The sequence below is a fragment of the Cervus elaphus genome, chromosome 28, assembly GCF_910594005.1.
Source record: "Cervus elaphus chromosome 28, mCerEla1.1, whole genome shotgun sequence".
Taxonomy (NCBI): domain Eukaryota; kingdom Metazoa; phylum Chordata; class Mammalia; order Artiodactyla; family Cervidae; genus Cervus; species Cervus elaphus.
Window position 1 is genome coordinate 60,583,821 of NC_057842.1, and position 23,800 is coordinate 60,607,620.

The 23,800-nt window shown below is 43.1% G+C and overlaps 1 protein-coding gene across 2 annotated transcripts in view; it reads left to right on the forward strand.

Moving 5' to 3' along the window:
* BACH2 (BTB domain and CNC homolog 2) overlaps positions 1-23,800 on the forward strand; it is a 374,567-nt gene that overhangs the window by 209,533 nt on the left and 141,234 nt on the right. Inside the window, exon 3 of one of the 2 annotated variants that reach the window (XM_043889800.1) lies at positions 8,374-8,522. The exons of the other annotated variant lie outside the window; for it this stretch is intronic. The gene's annotated coding sequence lies outside the window, so the exon portion shown is untranslated. The remainder of the gene's footprint in view (positions 1-8,373; positions 8,523-23,800) is intronic. 2 annotated transcript variants of the gene reach the window in all.

Below are 23,800 nucleotides of genomic sequence, written 5' to 3' on the forward strand. Positions count from 1 at the left end.
TCCAGTATTCTTGCTTGGAGAATTCCATGGACAGAGAAGCCTGGCAGGCTTATAGTGCGTGGGGGTCGCAAAAGAGTTAGACATGACTTAGAGACTAAACAACAACAATAGTGTAGATCTGAGAGAAACAGCAAAAGTTGCCTTTTCACCTGGTAACCAGCATTCTCACAGTTCTGGTTTCAAGACTAGGAGAATAATGAAAAATATATTACAGGAGACCTCATGTGTATGAAAGGTTTTGTTGAATGGCGTGCTGCCATCCCCTCCTCACTACCCAAAAGGTTATTTTCCACCTGTCTTTTCCTTCAGCTTTTTTCTGGTGTGCCCTTTACTAAGTTGACTGGCAGCCCCAGTCAACACACATGCCCATGTCTACTCCTGCAGAGAGCTTAGTTACTGACTGCCTGATTTCCTGGATGTCTTTGACCTAACAGTGGAAAATATGGTACATGAGCCCTAAATGCCACTTCAGAATCTGCTTTGGGTGTTTTTCTATGTGGGCATTGTCAAGATCATGATGTTCTTCAAAGATCAGGACCCAGAGGAAGATACTGCGTGTACATATCTTCACTGCCATGTCTCATGATAGAGGATAGGTGTCCATGCTTAGAATTCACTTGGAGAGAATAATCTGGGTCATTTTAAAATAAGAAGCCTGATAGTATTTTAAGAAACTGCAATATGAAAAGAGTTTTTAATTCTAGTATACCTCATGAAATGTAACCATTTTAGTGCTAACAAGCTAATCGGCTTTTTGCAAAAATGTCTAAATGGCTGAAGGACCTGCGGCTTTGTCACTTGACTTTGACAGTTTACTGGTAGCACGTGGAAAAGTGGACCTGTTTGCTTTGGGGAGAGGGATGTAGTTTCCGCAGAGTGCAGTGGACAGCAGTGTTGCGGAGGAAAGGGGTGAGCTTTGGAGTCACACTGGCATGGATACAGATCACATGTCATCCCCTCTTACCTCCTCCAGTGTGACCTTGGGCAAGGCACGTTGCCTCTCTGAGCCATGGTTCTCTCATTCACTCGGTAGGCTAATAATACTCATAATATTCCTAACACAGTTCCTAGAATGTGGAAGTTTTGAGTCATTAAAAAGTATGATTATTACTATGCTTAATGATAGGTCAGTATTTATATTCTAAAGCTACAGAAACCCCCGGTATATTTTGGATTGGGTATTTTCCTTTATAGTGAAGTATAGTTGATTTTTTTTTTTTTTCGGGTATACAGCAAAGTGGTTCAGATCTATTCTTCTCAGATTCTTTTCTCTTATAGGTTATTACAAGATACTGAATACAGTTCCTTGTGCTATACAGTAAATCCTTGTTGGTTATCTATTTTATATACAGTAGTGTGTACATGTTAAGACTCTAAATTTAACCCTTCCCCCCGTCCCCTTTGTTATCACATTGTGTGTTTTCAACACTTGTTTCTTTTTAGCTGCTTCTTTTCAGAATTGTCAGTGGCAAATTGTTCTGACTTCACTATCCTCTTAGGGGTGGAAATCTGAACACGCTCTCCACTATATTTTGGGAAGGTAAAACCTTGAGAATCAAAGAAGTGAATTTTCTAACTGGGGTTCTCCAACTAGAGTACCTTGGCATCTGAAATGTGTAAGTGGAAACTTTCAGAAATGTTTTATCTTAATTAATTTTCTCCATCCTGTCTGAAGTGGCTGCTCCCCAGTTCTTTCTCTGTTGCAGAAAAAAAAAGCACATTTCCTCATATCACCTTCCCATGCCACTAGAACAAAACACAAAAGCCACAAGACCTATGATTCAAAGGTCTTCTGCCTCATACAAGTGACTGTTGAAATTCGGTTTGAAATGTATATTCAAAAAAAAAAAACCTCACCTCTGTAGTTTCTTAAAAAATTAACGTCGATGGACCCCTTTCTTTTCAAAGCCCTTCTGGTCATAAAATAGTACGTGAGTACTGTCTTTAGTGTTTCTGAGGATGAATATGGGCTCCAGGACCGCTCACAAGTTAGCATGTTTATCGCTAAAGCTGTCACCAAATTTCTGGTAATATTTTTATACAGCATGGGACCAGCAGAACGTTTGAGATTTAACCTTTTCCAGCAGATGGTAGTCTCAAGATGGAATTTGTAATTTTAGAATTAAGTTTTGAACTCTCGTCTTGTTTTCTGACCACTGTAATTTCTCTTTCTATTCGATTCAGAGGGAAAGAGTGATGGAGTGTGTGTGTATCTGTGTAGATGGACATTATTTATTAACCTTAAAAAACCAATACTGTGACTTTGCACAGAAGGACCAGAGTGGCATTTTGAGGCTCCTGAAAGTCAGATTGGCTCAATGGTATCATCCAGGTACAATCCCATTGTGATGTGAGCAAAATCAGGTTATTTAGCCTGGTGACTCTCCTCAAGTGAAATAGTATAAATACACTGGAGATGATTAGCTTAAAAACACTGTATCCCAGAGCATAATATCTCTGTCCTCTTAAATTTTGGCAGACCTGGATTCTGGTTCAAATAAGAGCAGAAAACAGCTCTTGAATATTTTGTCATGTTTTCTTCTTATCATTCTGAATCCCAGTAAGGTAGGAAGAGGTGATCAGGAGAGGAGAGAATTGACAGCTGGACGCAGGAAGCAATATTGGAAATTGGAAAATCATTAAACCAAACCACTTTTATGTTTCTTAGAAATAATGTAGCTGGTATTAGATTTGGTATGTAGATAAAAATATTTCCACCTGGAGTTGCCTGGGGGGAAGCAAAGAGGGCTTTGCTCATCAAATCTCATTCAAGCCACTGTGAAAATTTTAGCTAAGAGTGGTTGTAGAGTAAAAGAATGCAATCAGCCTTACTTATACAAGAAGTACCTTCTAGAAAACCTGATCATTTTACAGCTAATGGGAATAACTGTTCCCTTGCCCACTGCTTGCAGCTGGAGACCTGCTTGTACTTTTTTATGACTATTGCTATAATTAAATACCATTTACTTTTTCTTAGCTGAAGAATGCAGGTCCCCCTGACTTTTTCTTCTAAGTGAATTTAAGTTTGTGCAAGAGGGAATTTCTTACAGATAATTTCCCTTCTCTGGGATATGTGACTTGACTTGTAAGTGAATGCACAGTAACCATTCAGATGTCCCTTTTTAAAACTTTCCCCCAGCCTCTCTAACAGTAAATATGAAGAAACGAAAAGGCAGTGCTTTCACGCTTAGTATAGCGTTACCATATCTCCTCACCCACCTTTTCCTAAGAGCAGTCTGGTGAACCACGGCGAGGTTTCGTGAGGTCTTTGGACATCAGTCTAGTTGAGAAGCAACCATGAGAGCAGGAAGTGTCCGTGATGATCTCACTCACCGTTGTTTCAAGACACCTAAATGTACCCAGGAGGAGGTCAGTAAATGCTTGCTGAAGAGATGATTGAGTGTTGTCCTGTGAGCTTCTGGGGTCCAAAATACTGCCTAGAAAGCTAGTGCATGAGGCAGCCTAGAGCTGCACTGTTGAATAAGGTGCCCACTCACCACGTAGGCCTCTTTAAATGTACATCAATTTAAATTGATTAAAATTTAAAATTCAGTTCTTCTGTCTCACTAGGAACTTTTAAGCTCTATGGAGTTCTTGAAAGTTCTATGGAGAACCACTTTAGACACCACAGATACTGAATATTTTCCTCATCAGAGAAAGCTGTGTTTAGACAGCCCTGGTAGAGTATCATTAGCAGAAGCCAAAGTTAGTGGCCCCAGCCCTTCTGAAGTGAGATTCCCATGTAACCCTGATGTTCCCTCACACTGCAAAAAGTAACCCTTTTAGATCTCTCCTCCATACTGTAGGAACTCAGTCAGGAAAGGTGGCTAGCCCACAGAGGTGCCATCTCTTTGAAACTAAGAGTCCAGCAACAATAGGGCTGTTTGCCAGACTGACATTCCCAGGGGTCTACACGAATTTGGCTACGCTGGTTGTTCGAATAGTGAAACATTTTACCAGCTACTACAGAGCTGCTGTTTTAAGCTCTTCCAGGACCTCCTTCCTATGCCCCAGAGGCCCTGACTGTTCACCTAGGATGTCCCCAGCCTCCCCTTAATCCAGCAAAATGAATTAATGCCCGTCCCGTCCCCAGGGGTCAGAGGCTGCTCACAACCCCATCCCAGTACTGCAGACTGTTTGTTACCTGTTGACCTTGACTTCAAGGGGAGACTGCTTCCTGAGAGTCATTCTTAAGGGCGCCCCATCCCTACCATGGCCAAGTCCCTGATCACAGAACCATTAGTCTCAAGAAGAGTTTTAAAAGCATTTTATTCAACTTCCTCATTTTACCGAGGAAATCACGTCCAGAGTTACTCAGCGCATTTGTGGCCATTTCAAAGATAAAACTCTCCTAACTCAGTTTTGTTCTGTTTTGGGGTTGGTTTGTTTTTCGTTCCTTTGTTTTGTTTTTGCTGTCTCTTCCTGTTGTCAGTTTCCTTAGCTGTGAAATGGGGATCAGTATCTTTATACCTGGCAAAGTTGTTAGTAAAAAGAACAGTGATACCCAATATTTTGTGTATGTGTTAGGAGTTTGCGAAAACTCTCTTGTCTGCCGTCTCATTCGATCGTCACAGGAACAGGTGAAAGGCATTGGGCCCAGAGGCGATGAATGACCTGCCCTTAATAGCAAAGCTCCTCTGAGTGGCAACCCTCTAAGTCTCTTAGGGCTCAGGAAACTATAAACTCTCTCGTAAATGTACGATAACAGAACCACATGGCATTAGAAGTTTTTAAGCTTGTGGTATTTTGCAGTTCAAGATTCAGTGACATTGAAAGTGTAATTTTATTCAAGCAACTTCTTTTTTTTTTACTTTGATAATATGCCAATTGCACAGACTTTGGTTCAGCATTAAAACAGAAATGAGCTGCTCCGAAGTACATTCTTTAAATGAGAGAATCCAAATTTGTAATCAGCTTTAAAAATGCAGTTGTGTAGTTTGAGTAGCTAAAGAGCTTTTAGTAATCATTTCTGTTACTTAATGGTGGCTTTTTTTTTTTTTTTTTTATTCTCTTTCCCTCCCAAGTAATTAGGCCCTTTGGAAAAAACAAAGTATGTTCTTTGAGGGTGAGTGGTCATCTCCTCTCAGTTCAATTCAGTTGTGTCCGACTCTTTGTGACCCCATGGACTGCAGCACGCCAGGCTTCCCTGTCCATCACCAACTCCTGGAGCTTGCTGAAACTCATGTCCATCGAGTTGGTGATGCCATCCAACCATCTCATCCTCTGTCATCCCTTTCTCCTCCTGCCTTCAATCTTTTATCATCATCTTATTTTTCTCATCCTATAGGCCTGGTATACTTAGAAAATAAATCGTATACCCTATTGTAGCAAAGAAAAAAAATCGCTTAGAAGTCCTTCTACCCACTTGACACCTAATTATCAGGAGAATGCTATTTTAAGTATAAAGAAAAGCTTCAGTGGAGGAAGTGGTCCACTTCTTGATACATCTTGGGTCTTTTGATAGATTTGATGGAAGCACCCCTTAGTTTTTGAGAAGATTGTTGAGATCAATTTAACTCACTCCTAAAAAAAATTAAATTTATACCCCCTTCTTTTTCTCTCTATGAACTGCAGGCATTATATAGTGTATACTAAACTATGCAGAAACTAAGTTTCTAGATGAGGGCAAGAGTGGGTGTTATTTCATTCCATGTAACAAAAAAAATCTCTCTTCCATTTTTTTTAATCAGTGTGTGAAAATGGTGGCCTCCACTACATCAATTGTAGTAGTAAATGGCAACTCGCTCCAGTATTCTTGCCTGGAAAATTCCATGGACAGAGGAGCCTGGCAGACCATATAGTCCATGGGGTCGCAAAGAGTCAGACATGACTGAGCGCGCACACATACTCCGTCAATTATCCTGCAAGGTTAACTACATAAAGGGTAGAGAGAAAGAAAATTTATTAGAAAAGGCCATAAATGGAAAGAAACTTGGGATTGCGAGCTCTGCTTTAGCATTACTAAACTTGCAGTCTCACTTGGGAAGGATGTGTTTGTAGGTTTGGTGGTTTTTGAAAGTGTGTGTGTGTCTTCGTTCTTCTCTGTGTGAGCAGACTCTCAACTCTCAGCTGTGCTGAGATACAGCCTCCCTTCTGTCCATATAAAACCTGGGACGTGTTTGCAGTTACTTGGACTCTTCTTGTGTTTTATACTATTTTCACTGCTTCCTACAGATAGTGCTGGAGGTGTTGACAGAAAAATGTCTAAGGGTAGCATTTGGATTGATAGCTTGACTAGGAGTCACTGAGTCTTTGGATTATCTTGGAGTCATTCAAGACATTAGGCTTGATCTTTGACATTGCAAACCTTTAATTCCTCCAGACTTACTAGGGGAGAAGGGGGAGTGATGAGCAAGCACATACTTTCGAACCTCACCATCACCAGTTTCTGTACCAGGGCACTCAGCATTACGTGAGATAAAGCTTGTAAGGCGCTCGGCACTAGAGTCGACACATCGTGAGCACTTGGGAGGGTTAGCCGTGATTACTGGCTTGTCTGATTTAATTTTGTCCTCACATCTCTTTCTGCTCCCTGATGGCCATTCTGAAGAGCAGTCAGATGTCCGAGAAATGGGAAAATACCAAATGCACGGGAAATGCAAGGCTTTGGTCTTCCAGAAACAGAATTTATCAGTGCACAAAGAAAAATGAATGTGTTTTTTTTTTTTTCACGATGATGTGTCGATGACTTCCATACTCCCTCCACGGAAGAGGGGCAATTCCTCTCTTGTCCAGATCCAACTCAGTCCCATCTAATGAGGGCCACTTGATGGAAAACTTACCTTATTCCCATTTCCCTCTTTATTATGTGAAAAACAATGAGCTGCTGATTATCATCTCTGTGAGAAAGAAAGTACAGTCTAAGTGTGGTTGTCCCTGATTAGAACTTTGTTAAGGTGTGTGACGGGCAACTGGGTTTCTCCTGTGCCTTCAGTAAAGAGGGTAGCTAAACAAATGAACCAAAACTCATGCTGTGGCAGGAGTGGAAGTTGGTACAGCTTTTCTGAACAGTCACCAGGACCCTCAAAGCTCGCTCCACTTGACCCCACAATTCTTTTTCTAGGAATCTACCTAGGAAGATACACAGACATTCAGGCAATTAGGGTTAGTGATATTCAGATACATCTGTCAAAGTGTCATTTGCAATAACAAAAGAAAAGAAAACAATATGTCATTCCCCAAGTGAGATAAGTAATGAAATAAAACACTTTTCTACACAGACATTGAAAAGCATGTTTCTGAAGGATTTTTAATGACTTGAGGAAATGCTCACATTCATATAATATTGAATTAAAAAGGAGAAACTAAGCTCTGTTTTTGTATATCTGAAAAGAATACCAGTCCACAATCCCTTATCCCCAGTTCTGAATGCATTTGCTTCAAACATCACAAACGTCTCTTGGTGACTTGTTTGGTAGAAAAATCTGACCTGAACTAATGTGAAGTTTTGTTTTATCTGACCAAATAAGAATATGCATCTACTTTGCTGCAGAACTGTCTAATATGTGTGATTACAGAGTGCTGCTTCAGATTCTGATGGGGCATCATACAGTAAATGGTAGTTTAGCATCATAATACTCTCTAACACCAAGCAGTTCTGAACTCTGAAGTGTATCTGGCCCAGGAGTTTCATTTAAGGGGTCATGAGCCTATACAACAAAATATCATGAATGACTTATCAGTGTCAAGGTTGCAGTGCATGTTTATTTTTTCTTGATTCTTTTCCATAAAATTTTCAGGTGTTCTAGAATAAGCATGTATTAATTTATCCTCAGGAAAAAATAAGGACTGTTATTTTCTAAGAAGACATATTTGAGGTATCAGAGGATCATCTCATTTCAGTTGGAATCCACAAATTTATCACTTACTTCAAATTTATCACAACTCTTTCTGTTGTTGTTTAGTCGCTAGGTCGTGTCCGACTCTTTGTGACCCCATGGACTGTGGCCCGCCAGGCTCCTCTGTTCACAGGATTTCCCAGGCGGGAATCCTGGAGTGGCCTGCCATTTCCTTCTCCATTGTTTCCTGTATCTTCTTGTTAATATAGCCAGGTGTGTCTTTTGAACCAAAGTGTTCTGATGTATTGAAAGAAAACATTCAGGAGATGAAATAGAGAGATAGCTGACTGGGTATGTCCAAGCTGCTTTGGGGTTCAGAGGAGCACCCAGTGAGGGATGCGTTTCACCCGTGGTGAGCCCTGGCATCGACACCTGCATTATTTTATCCAGTTCTGTTTGGCTGGACCTGTCCTGAGGCACAGGACGTTAGCGGTCATGAAATCGGAGGATGGGGTGTAGCAGATTGCAGGAGCGAGGGGACGATGTTAACGTGCAAGGTTTCCTGTGCTAATGGACAGTCTTCCTCCCCAACCAGGTGGATGCCCGCTGACCTGGCGCAAGGCGGCCCCACAAGGTTTTGGGGTCCATGTCTGAATGGATTGCTGTAGCCTTCTCTTCTCTCCCTTCGCCCAGTTCCCTGCATCCTAAGACTCGAAGCCAGCACGGGACCTGGAAAAATTACATGTAAGTTTTGACTAAGGTTTCTTTCCTCCAACCACACAAGGCTAAGAATTTTCTGAGATGATAATAACAAGGGGTCTTGAGAATTATCATTGAGGAAGGGAACAGGGGTTAGACTCTGCCTGTGGGTGGTTCCCTAACTTGGTGGATCTTAACCACTATCATGCTTCAGAATTGCCTGGACGGCTTGTGAAAGTCCAGCTTGCTGAAGCTCATGCCCAGACTCCTGGATTCAGGAGATCTAGGGGCCTCTGAGAATTTACTTTACTAACAAATTTCCAAGTGATGCCGATGAGGCTGGTCCAGAGACCCCACTTTGAGAATCACTGCTTTAACTCAAGTGTGACTGATAAGAGGAATGATGAAGGTAGAAACGTGTATGAAACTGAAATGAAGACATTAGTGCTGTACTTAATACATGAACTCAACTCTCAGGAAAGAGACTTTTAGGGCCTTCTCAGCACCGTCGCCTTTGAAAGTCCATCCAAGTAGATGCCATTATTCTGTGCCAGCTCAACTCCAGAGGCGCGGGTACCAGCCGTTCTCTGCCCTTGCCTTTCAACAGGGGTGACTGACAGTGCTGGTAGCAGGCTGTGGCGATGGCCACCGTCTTTCCCCATGGGTCTTCATCATGCTTTGAGACATACTCCAAAGGGAAAATCTTTTTTCTCCTGGGCTAGAAAATATATTGTCCCCTTTCAAAGTGAATCATCCCAGTGTGATCGTTCCCCTCATACTCTTAAATGTGACTTGATTTGCAAAAGGCAAATGTGAAGGAAGGTGAACTTCTAATCAAAAGTCTAAGCCAGCAAAACCAGTGTTTTGTGGGCTTTTATGTTCTCAGGACTGACATATTTGGAAGATAAGCATCTTTCTGTGTTAGCTTTGGGACAAGCCAGTCACCTCTCTGCTGAAGGCAAGAACAATTTAGTCCATGTTCATAGAATAAAGTAGAAGAGATTGACTCAATAACTGCACACTTGGATATATGGGAGCATACATGCTAATGTACACATGTACCTGTGAACCTGTATGAATTTTGTATGTTTCTAAGCTTTCAGTGTAGGAGTTCTCACAACATGTTGTCTTTTGTTTCACTGAATCAATGTGCGTGTGAAAATAGTCTGAGTGATGCTGTCTAGGAAATGTTTAAGAAATTTATGGGCGTTTTGAATCTGTGGATAAGCATGGTGGTTTATAACATTTTACTTGATATGGTTTATGTTATCATTCAAAGCAGCAATTAGGGCTTACAGTTCTTTTATTATAACTCTCTGAAATGGAGAACAGTCACTTAAAAAAAAAAAAAACTTTTTTTAATTGAAAGTAGTCACTTTTTTTAAATAAAGTGATTGAATAGCACCAGAATGGCCAGCATGATTTGGCATTGCTTTCATTTTACAGACAAAGAAACTGATTATCAGAAAGGGTTAAAATAATGGAAGGAAGGAAAGAAGGAAGAAAGGAAGGGCTCCAAGAATCACATAGAAAGAAGTAGCCAAGGCCACCTGTAAAATTTGAGGGTCCCTGTACAAGATGAATATGTGGAGTTGCTTGGGAATAGTCACTTTTAATAAAGCAATTCCAAAGCAGATATGTAATGAAGGAGCATTACCTTCTACCTAGATGTTAACAGAACCCCAGATTTAACATGGGGTTAAATGCACTTAACAGATTTAAGTGCATGCATTTAAAATAAAAATCACAAAATCAGAAAAATAAGACCAAAAGAGCAAGAGGTGATGAAAGAGTTGTAGAAGGAATTAATTCAGAATTGTCTTCTGGGAGCTGCCCAGAGGGTAACAGGGCTGGTGATCGGGCTGGCAGAGTTGTGAGCGAGGTAATTACCTATGATCACTCTGCCCTTACAAATGATAACGTCTCTGTCAAGCATTAATTTGTTATACTGCACCACATTCTGGGAAGTTTCAGTTTATGAAGTGTGTTCACCATGAAGTAGAAGAAATGGGTTGGATCCAATGTTCCTTCATCTCCCTCCTGCTTTCCTGCGCTGGCATCTGTGAGTGTACATGTTTACACTTGAGGTTTCCCTGGTGGATGACCTTGGGTGTCAGTTTAATAACTACAAGGCAAGCCAGGATGGGTAGCAGGCGGCTGGGACCCGTTGGGTGACTTGGAGCAGAGCCTCCTGCTGGGCCTGGTGCCCACGTCCTGGCCCCCTCCCTGCAGCCTTGGGTGAGGCAGCCAACACACCAGGTGCCCGGAGCACCTCTGTGAGAGTCATGGGGACGCCCCTGGTGGTCCAGTGATGAGACTCCACACTGTCAAGGCACGGGACGTGGGTTCAATCCCTGGTCAGGGAAATAAAATCCCTCATGCCATGTGGCGTGGCCAATAAGTAGATTTAAAAAAAAAAAAATAATGTCTTGGCAATTCCCTGGTGGTGTAGTGTTTAGGACTCTGCACTTTTCACTGCCATGGACCTGGTTAAAAAATAAATTAAAAAGTAAAGTTTGAAAAATGAATACTGTGCATTTGGGGGCAAGGAGTATATGGGACCCCATGGTGCTTTCCTTTCAGTTTTGCCGTCAACCTAAAACTGCACTAAAATAGTTATTAATATGAGAAACTGAACACTAGGCAATATGATGATTCCTCAGAAAATTAAACGTAGAATGACCTGACCATGTGTGTGTTTTCAGTCGTGCCCAGCTCTCTGCGACCCTGTGGACTGCAGCCCGCCAGCCTCCTCTGCCCGTGGAGTTCTCCCGGCAGGAACACTGGAATGGGTTGCCATTTCCTCCTCCAGGGGACCTTCCCGACCCAGGGACTGAACCCATGTCTCCTGCATCTCCCACACTGGCAGGTGGATTCTTATCACTGTGCCACCTGGGACGCCTAGAAGGACCGTATGATTCTGCAGTTCCTCTCCTGGGTGTATACTTAAAAGTAGTGAAAACCGAGCTTTGAACAAATACTTGTGCATCCATGTTCATACATCATTATTCCCAATAGCCCAAGGTGGAAGCAACTCATTCAACCACGAATGAAGAAAATGTGGAATACACATACAAGAGAATATTATTTAGTCTTAAAAATATGGAATTCTGGCACATGCTCCAACATGGATGAAACATGTGATACCAAGTGAAATGAGTGAGACACAGAATGACAGATACCGTATGATCCCACTTAGGTGATGTGCCCAGACTAGTCAAGGCCATCGGAAGTGTAGAAGGGCCTGGGAATAGAGGGGAGAGAGAAGCTAGTGTTACCGGGTACAGAGTTTCACTTTGGGAAGATGAAAGAGTTCTGGAGATGGATGGTGGTCACGGCTGCACAGTACTTTGAACGGCTTCCCAGGTGGCTCAGTGGTGAAGAACCTGCTTGCCAACGCAGGAGACACAGAACCTGTGAACTCGATCCCTGGGTTGGGAAGATCCCTTGCAGAAGGAGATGGCAACCTGCTCCAGTATTCCTGCCTGACAGTCCCATGGACAGAGGAGCCTGGCAGGCTGCAGTCCATGGGGTCGCAAAGAGTCAGATGTGGCTCAGCAATTAGAACAACAACTCCATCCGCTGAACTGTACTCTTAAAAAATGATTTAAGTGGTAAATGTCATGTTGTGGATATTTTACCACACACACACACCCACACACAAAAATACCCTGACTACCAGAATTTACTTTCCTTCTGAGAATAGCGGCAGAACACTAAGAGACCCTCGGCAGGAATGCTCTAGTCTGAGTAGGCGGAGGACGCATAGGTGTCCGTGTCCCTCACACCTTCCCAGGCACCCTCTGGGCAAAGGTGAGGGCCTGCAGAATATTAGACTTCAGTCTCAGGAATGGGTTTTCTATCGGGACAAGGACAAATTTGTCCGAAACCGCTAGGGAAATTTGCCATCGATACCCATCCCCTCCACTAAAAGCTCATGTGCGCATGCAGGAAAGCCGCTTTCCTGGGCTGGAGGGGATGAGCACACCCGTGTGCTCCTGTCGGGGGACTGCTGCAGGTCACGTGAATTATGCCTTCACTAGTGAGTCCGGGTACCACCGCCCAGGATGCCTGAATAGCGGAGGCCGTTGACAGGTCTTAGCCGTGGGGGCAGACCTGAAGACAGGACCAGGACTTGCCCCAGAGTGAAGCCTAGCAGAAAGTAGAAACTTGGAAAGAAAATTAGTAGCAAATAGCTCTCCTGCAACAGGGCTTCTCACTCTAATGCCTGTTTGACATCCTCCCAGTGAAGTGTGGCTTATCCCCCATCAGCAAATCTCTGTAATACCAGATATTGTTGCACCCATACCTCACAGAACAGCTGTAGCAGTAACATGGAGGCCTGCGAGGAGCGAGAAGGATTGAACCCACTGAGTTAGTCCATTTGGGCCCTAATTTGGAGGAGGGAGGCGGATTTTGCATTTTATCCTCTGTTTCTAGTGAACCAGCCTTGGAGAACCATCAGTGAGTTGTAATTCCTAAAGAGCAGTACAGAAGGATTCATAGTTTCAGAGAGCTTGGAAACTTCTGTCCTGAATCATCCCGCATCCTCCTAAGACATCAGAATCATTTATACATATGAGCATGCTTGTGTGTGGCCTTCATAGTTTCAAAGAGCTTAGAAACTTCTGTCCTGAATCGTCCCACACCCTCCTAAGACATCAGAATCATTTATACATATGAGCATGCCTGTGCGTGGCCTTCCTCGGTGACTCACAAGGTTAAGAATCTGCCTGCAATGCAGGAGACCCGGGTCTGATCCCTGGGTTGGGAATCTCCCCTGGAGAAGGGAATGGCTACCCACTCCAGTATTCTGGCCTGGATAATTCCTTGGACAGAGGAGCATGGTGGGCTGCAGTCCATGGGGTCGCAAAGAGTCAGATACAACTGAACGCCTTTCAAAAAGATAATAATAATAAATGCATGTGTGTGAATTATATACATAGATACATACATAAATGTGTATGTATGTGTTTGGCTCGAGGAAAAAGTATAACCAAAAAATAATTGAAATAAAATCATCAAAGTTGAAGTCCAGTAGATATAAATCAGCCCCTCATTTCCAACCCAGACATTCCAAACCTGCTTAGAAATACTCTCCCTGCTTTTTGCTTAGGTGCTAGAGAACAGGGCATAGCAAGAAAGGTTTTGGAGTCAGTTGCTATAGGGAGCTGCTAAGACATCAGACAGTTGGAATGAAATGTTTTTATGGAAAAGAAAATTCAGGGGAGCAAGTCTTAAGAGAGGAGAAGTAAATGCTTTTTCATCTTTGACATCACACGTAAATACTGGCACCCTAAGCTTGAGTTGAAACAACAGGGATATAGATTCTAATCAAAACAAGTTCAGCCCCAGGAGTTCAGAGACCATGATTTTTAGATGGACACCCTGACACAGATTGTCTACAACAGCCCCCAGAGGGAAAGACATGAGCTAGAGAAAGCCAACAAAGACAGCCTTTGGGGGCTCTCCTGATCGACTCTTAGGGCTCCGAGAATCAGGTGTACCTGGATACAGGCACTGAATTCATATTTAGTGATGGCTCAGCTACCTGGAACCCAACTAACCAGAACCCTGAATTAACCAGCCTTGGTACTTCCCACCGCCACTCCACCCCCACCCCCTCACACCCCACACCCCACCCTACCGCACAAATCCCACTTCCCTTTTTCAGTGATAGAGATTCAGAAAACAAGATAGCTTTGGTTTAATAAAGTTAGCAAATATACCCTGGAGGATATTTGTAGCTGATGACACTGACCTGCTGAATCACTGAGAACGGTTAGATCCTTTATAAGTAGAAAAAGAAACTGCTTTGAAAAGATTTTGAACAGAAAGCATTTTCTAGCTGTCAGTTCCCCAGAAAATTGAAACAAATCAAAAAAGATCTTCTTGTCTTCAAATAATTTAGTTAGCTTAGATTTTATGGTACCTATTTTCATGTCTTAATAATGATATAAACATATTGACTTAGGATAGAAAAATATACCATTCATTTTGTTCTTGAGAAACCATGCAAGTTTTGGCGTTTACCACCTTTCCAGTACCAGAGTTTAAATCTCAGATAATTATTTTTATGCTTATTCTGTTTATTCTAGTTGGAGGCACTCTAAAAGTTGTGATGTTAATGATAAGAATGTTATATAAAATAACTTCATGAATATATATATTTAGCTCTTATTGTCATTGGGGAACCATTGGCATAGTTTTGAAGCCAATTCTGTTTTTTTTTTTTAAAGAATGTATGTGATTCTTTGTAACATACTGGCTCACAGTCATGTTCTGCTCAAGGCACCATCAGGATTAATTTTCATTGTCTGCACATACACTGATGGTGCAGGTGGTGGTGATGTAACCAGTGTGGTAGTAGACGTGTCCGAATCTGAGAAGGTGCTCGCTATGCGTTCCCGACTCAGCCATGGAGGTGGCAGAGCCGCTCGCCAGATGACGTCCGTTGTAGTGCAAGCAGTTTATCAATTTCTTCTAATCATTTCCAATGTGCTGCTTCTTAGAAATAGTTTGTGTGCTCCTTCTTGGATGTGCCTTTGCGAACAAAGTCACAGTGCTCTCTGAGCCATGATTTAACCCAAGGGAGAGCTACCCTCTTCCAGAGACACACCCCTTAAACTGACCACTGTGAGGTCCCTGGCCCCTGGAGCTCTGGGGCGGCTGGAGCGTGCCCAGACCGTGGTCACAGTGAGGAAGGACGCTGTTGCGAAGCTCTGTTGAGGAGCAGCATTCTGAGAGTCCTGGTCAGGCTTAACTAGAAGATATAATCTATTGTTTCCAGCAGATTTTCCCTGTATTTCATGTCTGCTTTGTCACCAGCCCAGGTTACGATAACGATCCCATGTATTAAGTGTTCTCAGTGACTAGAAAGAACAGAATCAGAAACTAATGAATTGTTTCCTTTTATCAAAATAGAGTTAGCTTTACTTTCCCAATTATGACAGTAATACAAGCTTATGAAACAAACTTTATAAAATAGCAGAATAGAATAAAGAAAATAAGTCACTTTTAATCCAGCTATCCAAATGCAACCTACCTGTTAACGCCTACTTTTCTGTGTTTTTCCAGACTTTTTTCCTTTCGTTAACCGGTTCCAAATTGACAGTCAGTACTCTGGACTGCTGACATCCCACAAATTGGTGGGATTCAGAAATGATAACTTTGTTATCATTTTATAGGACAGTGATCTCCTGGTTCCTTATTTTTCTCCCTTCAAATTACATTCCTCAACTCTTACAAGAGCAGATACCTCTGTAGACTCAGCATTGTGTTTATCAAGTGGAAATTGTTATTAACTTTTTTTTTCCATTTCTGGATTCTGTCAATGAATGCAATTTTTGAGTGACCCTACAAGATCCTAGTGGGCCTTGGGAATGATAAAAGAAAGATTTGATGTGGTCCCAGATGGTTTTAGTGTTATATCAATTGGTTGTGTTCTCGATAGGTAAAAATTTGCAATTGATACACCATAAGACAATTTGGCAGAAGGGGGAAATGTTGATGAGCCGGATTCCTCACCCCTATTCCCCAACCGTACTCCAGACAATATGGACTCCAATAAAATTCTGATTTTATATTCAAATATAGCCCCTTCTGTGCTGTGAACCAGAGGGTTTTCCTTTGCATCATTTGTCATTGTTGTTGTTCAGTCACTAGGTCGTGTCCCACTCTTTGCGACCCCATGGAGTGCATCACACCAGGCTTCCCTGTTCTTCACTATCTCCTGGAGTTTGCTCAAACTCATGTCCACTGAGTCGGTGATGCCACCCAACTACCTCATCCTCTGTCACCCCCTTGTTCTCCCGCCCTCAATCTTTCCCAGCATCAGAGTCTTTTCCAGTGAGTCGGCTCTTTGCATCAGGTGGCCAAAGGATTGGAGCTTCGGCTTCAATATCAGTCCTTCCAGTGAGTACTCAGGGTAGATTTCCTTTAGAATTGAGTGGTTGGATCTCCTTGCTGTCCAAAGGACACTCAGGAGTCTTCTCCAGCACCACAGTTGGAAAGCATCGCTTCTTCGGCGCTCAGCCTCCTTTATGGCATCCCTCTTCGGAGAAGCGTCTGTTCAGCCCCCTCTGGCGTGGTGTTCAGCCTGTGGTGTGACTTGCGCTGAGTATCTGCGTGCTTCCCTTTAGAGAGAGGTCAGCTCTGGATCAGGGTGAATCCTGACTCTTTGCCAAACTTAGGAAGGGCTTTGAACACTGAAACAAAACCCAGATTAAAATGAAGGGGATTGTTAAAGGAGTTGCCTGAGGAAAGTTGTGGGAATGTCATCCACGGACATTAATGTCAGTAGAATATTAAGTGTATAGTAAACAGCTGCTGGAAGAGATTTTATATTTCAAAAGTGATCTGGGGACTTCCCTGACAGCCGATCCAATGATTTAAGACTCTTGTGTTTCCAGTGTGGTGGAGTAGGGGTGGGGGGAGGTCAGATTCAATCCCTGGTCGAGGAATTAAGATCCCACATGCCACGCGGCACAGCTGAAAAATAAAAAATAAATTTTTAAAATGATCCATATTAGACATTGTGTGTAATGAGGTCTCATCATCCTCTGTACAAGCCTTAGGTTCTTTAAAAGCAGTTTTTTCTAGGTTCTTCCCTCTGCATGCCTTCACATCCTTTGTGTCCTAGTATATAATAGGGATACAGTGTGCTTTGACTTGAGTTAAAATTTCTGTGCTGTGGCCCTTGCGTGACAGATGAACGAATGTGCTGAGCGCAGGGTGTATTCTGCTTCCTTCTGACAGTAGTCGAAAGATGCCTTCTTCTGATGACAGTCGAAAGATGCTTTGGTAAATTGTGTGGCGCGCCCGGGTCGGGTACCAGTGTGGGAAGTGGTCTGCAGTGCTTTGATGCTCCCTTGGAGAAGGAGATGCTTGTGTGGACACTGAGAACTCAGTTCCCTACCTTCGGTTTCGGTTTGACCTCCTCGCTCCCCTGAGTCACGGCGTCCGCTCATCAGCGACAGGCACGTCCCAGAAACCTGAGACGGTCCCTCGGACTGTTTGTGACACTGTCTCTGAAATTTCCCGTGACACCAACAGCCAGCATTTGTCGTCAGACTTCAAAAACTTTGAGTTGGTTTGCAGTTGACATTGAGATTAACTTTCTCTAACCTAAACCAGTGAAAACTAAAACACTGCTCACCACATAAAAGTTTTGCTTTCGCTGCGTTCAGACCCCTCCCACCCTGTCACAGCACAGTCATTTGGAGTCTAGTGTGGGGAGGTGTGGTTGTACCTCGGTCGTGGATGACCCACTTTTTCGTAACACTTAATTACCCGTGTTTTTAGAACAGCAGTCAGAGACCTGGTGAGAGTGGACTCTAACCCCTCAAAGACTTTCCGATCCACCTCATCAGCACTGCTCTGGGAAGAAGGTGTGAGCTCTGCAGGGCGCGAGTAGCTACCGGGGATGACAGCATTTCCTCTAGTTTCTGGATAATGAGCAAGCGCGCAGGTAAAGATGCCTTTCTCGGTGTTGACTCTTTTCGTGTCTTCATGATTTGGTGGAACCGACTTTTAAATATTAATCCCCGTCTGCCTGTGTTTGCTACTGCGCTTTGCGGAGGGTTCAGGGGAACAAGCATTCAGATCGGTGCCCTGGGACTTGAATAACTTAACTTTTCATGAAAAGTCTAAAGAGATGGTGATCAAAAATAGACGCTCGTCTCTATCCTGTCTATGCCCCCAGAAACATCCTCTTCCTCAATTTTTTTTTTTTCTTATTTGCTCTCAAGGTGGGTTTTTTCAACATCAGCAGCTCCGCTTGGCAGCGAGGGTTCATGCTTGGTGAGCTGAGGGCTTGCGGGGTGAGTGGATGGGACAGACAGAGACAAAAATGCACAGAAGGGAAGGGAGATGGCAAGGAGATGCTGTGTCCCAGGGAGCGCTGGCCCTCAGCACCCCAAGAGCAGATTTAGGATAAGCATTATTGCTGTAACTTTGGCAAGATCATTTCTGACAGCCTGCTCTGTTCTAGAAACGCTTACGTTTCTGATGTCCCTTTGTTCATTTGAGAAACTATTAAAACACCGTCTTTGTTGCAAAAAAAGATGTTGTAGGTATCATCTGCCTGAATTTACAGAACCGTTTGGGGGTATGTTTCTTTGCTGGAAGCTGGTTGCCAGGCGGCAGGTGACGGGGTGGTAGCGGTGCCTGGCGGATCACACTTGCCAAAGCACCGTCTGCCCTGCCACCGCGGAGTCTTTGAAAATGCCCAGAGATAAGTCAACGTTGTTTTCCCTGAAAGTCCTGATACCGAAAAAGAATGAAAGTACAAACACTAACTGGAAAAAATGTCACATATTTTAGCCACTTTGCATCCCTTGTTAGGACGAACCCTGGGTTGGGTTTTTTTTTTTTTTCTTTTTTCACATTTGTGGACTTGTGCGGTAGGTGGAGCAGTGTGGGTGGCCCAGAAAAAGTAGCGGTTAGAATAAGATTTTCCATTTATTGCCCTTTTGTGCATGGCTAAAAATAAGATTCATACAAATCAGAATATGTAATGCAAGCACAATCACTCTGTTAATTCTGATGACTGGCTTGCCCGCATCTTTGCATCTGTCTGGTAAGTGGTGCGTTGGGGGGAATAAATGTGTCTCTCTAAGCAGCAAAAAGTCGGCCACGTTTGGGCACTGTGTGTCTACCTGTGATAGTTGATCAGCATTTTCCCCTCCTGAAGAAAGAAAGACACAACTCATACATAAGCAAATTGTGTCGGCGGAAGGTTGCAAGAAATAGTGACAGGATCCTTGAATCATTGTTTGAGAAGTAATTGCCTTGTTTGAAATGCCATTTTACAACATCCATCTCTTTGGCTCGATGTTAGAAAGTCGTGTCTTGTAGATCCAGAGAACAGCATGGGAGGATCCCTTAGTGGTGCTGCAGAGAGATTGGAGGACGTGTTTGTTTGTGTAAGGACAGGGTGTTGTGGGGGTGGGGGCAGGGATGGGCACAGACCTGCTCTATGCACAGATGTCGGAGGGGCAGATAACCAAGTAAAAACTCCCCTTCATCTGCCAGCCAAGTCTCCTGCAACCACAGTAAGGGGTAGCGTGTCTGTCTGTGGCTACAGGAAATACCAGACAGAAGTGGTGTCAACCTTCGCAGGGAAATTCGCAACTCCGTGATCCCAGCCATGGTGCTGTCCCCCTGCTACTGGCTGAGTGGCTGTGGCATTTCCAGAGAATGAGGGTGTCTGCAAGTGAAGAGTGTGTCTGCTGAAGCCTTTCAGTTTGATGTCACTTGGGAAATAGGATGAGTCAAGAGGACAGTCATTCCAGAAGCCTCTGGAAACTGAAGACTGCAAATCATATTCCCCACTGGTTGTCTGCAGGCCCAGCAGATGGTGAGGAGGGGTGGTTAGCCTGAGGCCAGAGCTTTGGGGAAAAGAGGACTAATCAGCATCAGATCTTCACTTAGCTACCTGTTGACCTCGATCTCTTTGTTGAACCTCTCCTAGGCCTGGATGTCTTTAATTAAAAACTGGAACAGGAGGAGTGCCTACCTCAGAGGGTGCTGGTGGGGAGTAAATGAGATAACGTCCTTGAAGCACAGAGCCAGCACTCAGTAAAAGGGGGGTGGTGATGCTTACTCATACCGTTGCATCATACGAATGTGGTGGAGAATTCAGGGCATTCGGCGGCTCCCCGCTCTGCTTGGAGGACACATTTGGGAATTAAGTGAATACAGGATCGTCCCCTTGTTCATTGTTTCTCAATAAGAAGGCGACAGGTCATTTACAAATCATTTGGTTCTTCATAGGCTACCACTGTTACTTTTGGGGTCTCGGGTTTTTATTTTGCTCTTAAATTAGCGCCATGCAAGCCCCTCTTTCATCTTAAGGTGAGCACTGTGTCGAGCATAAGCAGTTATTTTTGCCTTCCCACTCAATTTATTTCAGCGTGACTATTTCAGTTCTGACATCTGTGCACATTCTCTGTAATACCTGCTGAGGTACATCATGAAAGAGAGAGTGCTAATGTTGTAATCAAGGAAGGTTTTAAGTATTTCAGTTGGGAATGGGCAAAACTTGAGGAGCAATTAGCTTCCATGGTGGTAGAATTCCCTATAGAAAATGTCACATCTGTTGTCATTCTGGTTACTGATCAATCCTGTAGATAACCAGATGCTGACAAGCAGAAAACAACTACTGTTGCTTCTTTTTAGTATTCTTTGCAAATTATTTTCTCTTGAATGTAATGTATATCTAGCCTTCTAGGAGTCTTTTTATGCCCGCCAAAGTTTTTCATTAAGTAAATACATTGTGTATTTCATAATCAGGGCATCATTGTAGGTATCACTTAACCTTTTTGGTCAACCTTTAGTATTACATGTGAAGAATTACATACATCAGATTACATATATCAGATTCTTCAGCTTCCTCCATGACCTTCCTGGGATGCAGTTTCTTCATTTATCAAATTAAAAAAAGGCATTATGACTGCACCCTGACTTGGCCTCACCAGGGACCTGACAAGAAGTGATAAATGAGACTAAGAAGCCAAGGGATTAAAACACGGCACAGGTATAAAGCAGTGATGGCTTGGTTTTATCAATTGATGTATTTTTCTAGTTTTAAAAATTCTCCTCTCCAGATTTTCCTTTTCATGATCTGTCCTACCACTTCAGTCATGGGTACAACCTTTGCTTTGTAGTATATATGTTAGCATCATCACTGGATTTTCTGGGTTTTTCATGCTAAGGACCCTATCAGTCCAGCGAACTGGAGACATTTCTCAGGTCAACTAAATGGGCAAAACCTCTCTTTCATTAGAATGGCACCCAGGGAACAGACTTATGAATCTGGTGGGGCAGGAGTGGGGCGGGGGGGAGGTTGCCAGTGGAAGGATAGGGTGGAATTTATGGAGAGAGGAACATGGAAACATGTATTACCATATGTAAAATAGATAGCCAATGAGAATTTGCCGCAGACTCAGGGATCTCAACCCGGGGCTCTGTAACAGCCTAGAGGGATGGGATGGGGGAGGGAGGCGGGAAGGAGGTTCAAGAGCGAGGGGACATGTGAATACCTATGTCTGATTCATGTTGATTCTTGACAGAAAATAACACAATACTGTAAAGCAATTATCCTTCACTTAAAAATAAATAAACTTTTTTAAAAAGAAGGATGGTACCCAGATTCTTTCAGTGCATCCAGACAGTGCTGCTTTTTCCACCTTTTTTTTCCTCCTTCTGTTGAGTGAAATGGAAGAATGCTTTTCAGGCAGAGCAAATCATTCTAGAAGACTAGCAAGTTCCTAGCATCACAGATAGAGCTTCCCCCACCCCCCCATGAACACACACACTCCCCATGATCTTTGCCTGTCTTATTGTACTTTGCCACAGACTGAAGTTTCTGTAAAAATGGTAGGCAAAAGGAGGTGATAAATTAGGCTCTGGGTCTGATTTCCTCCCACACCTTCGTAAGGGATGAGAGAGATTCTGAAATTCATCTCATTGACATACTGCCTGCTTCTTCCTTCATAACAGCCAGTGTTAACCTATCCTTCCTGTGCAATTTGAGGGTACTGGCCAGGCTGGGCTCATTATTCCTTTGGTTGAATAATGTAAAGCATTTGCAATGGAGATTTGCTCTAATGATGTATTTTAAGTGCATGTCCATGTTGTTGGTTTAATGCACTCAGTCATGGAATGCTTTAGAGTTTATTGCTAATGGATGAATCCTCAGGAAAATCGGCATTTTCAATCGGATTGACATTTGGAGTGAGAAATAGAAATCTAATGAGAGCATTTCAACCAAGGTTTGTAATTAGGGCTGAGTGGAGTAAATTTGTCCATGCACACCCCAGAAGGGCACCGTGGAAGGTGAAATCGCTCACTCTGAGCGAATGAGGCACGGGGGCCGATGGATCGGTGTCAGGCCACGACACTGTGGAGTATGAATGATCCTGTCGCCAAGTGCTGCGCGGGGCATCGAGGGAATTCCACTCCAGTAAATTACGTTACTCAGACAGACCTGAAGGCATTGTGCTGGGATGAGAGGAGGGAAGGGGAGGCTGTCAGCACCAGCGGACGATATCACAGAGCTGGCTGCAGGGGTGGACGTCACCGTTTCCATTGTGCCTGGAGATTCTGTGTCCTCCTTTGTTAATTAGCTTTCAGAGGTTACAAGTGGGTACATGTGAAAGCACTTGTGTCTCCTGGGGTATAGGTTTCAATTGACCCCAAGGGAGTAAATGCAAGTTAATTTGTATAAACTGGTTAGTGCTGGATTCTCTTAGTAGCTGGTGATACTACATGTTCATCTATGATCTAGCCCTTGTCTTATCTTATTTTGGGGCTGATCCAAAAATATTGGGTTGGCCAAAATGTGCGTCCAGGTTTTTTGATAACAGCTTATGGAGACCGAATGGAGTTTTTGGCCAACCCAATACATTAGGGGGATGTAGCCATTCTTCTATCTGTAATAGTGTTTTATTTTCCCCCATCCCTGGCTTCATAGAAACATGCATTTCTTTCATCCTCTTCTAACACATCTTTCCTCTCATCACCTTCCATCCCTAAGGGCAACAAATTGTACCTGCGCCCAGCATTTCATTTCGTGAAAGAATTCCAAGTGAAGAACAGTTGATTCCTCGAGTGCAGTTTGTGGCACCCAAAAAAAAAAAAAAAAAAAAAACCACTATTTTTTCATTTCTTCTGTTTTCTTTTATTCCCCTGCAGTGAAGTGAGGCTTCACTTTTGGGGGAAAATATTAGGAGAAGAACATAAGAGCATCAATTATGTGGCTGCCTTCTTGGTCACGTTGGAGGTGTTCTGGGTACTTTGTCCACTTTGACCTCCAGTGCCAGCTCTTAAAAAAGCCAGACCAAGCGCTCGGGAGTTACACTGTTGCCTCTTCATCGGAAAGCAGATGTCCTCTCTGAATGGATAGATATTAAAAACTACATCCATTCTGACTTTCTTAAATCCATGTTACACTTTGTCTTTAGTGAAGTAAACCTGATAAGCATCTCTGATACTCTGTTAACAAGGAGAATGCATGATATTGTACGGAATGTCTCTAAAAGGCTTCCAGACAGCAAATTTTGAGCAACCTTTGTGAAACAGAAAACGCAGATAGCAGTGAAAATGTCTTGAGTTTGACTTTCATTCTTTCCGAAATAATACTCCATCAATATCAGGGTATCGCAATTTAGTCTTTATTTTGTAGCCATCGTTGCAATCTTATTTTGTTCATCCAAGCATAAAACTTAGTAAAACCAAGATACTTGGAAAACTAGTTTTGAGGGCGGGTAGGAGAAACTTTGGTTAATGATAAGATGGTTGATATTTCTGTTTTATGTAAG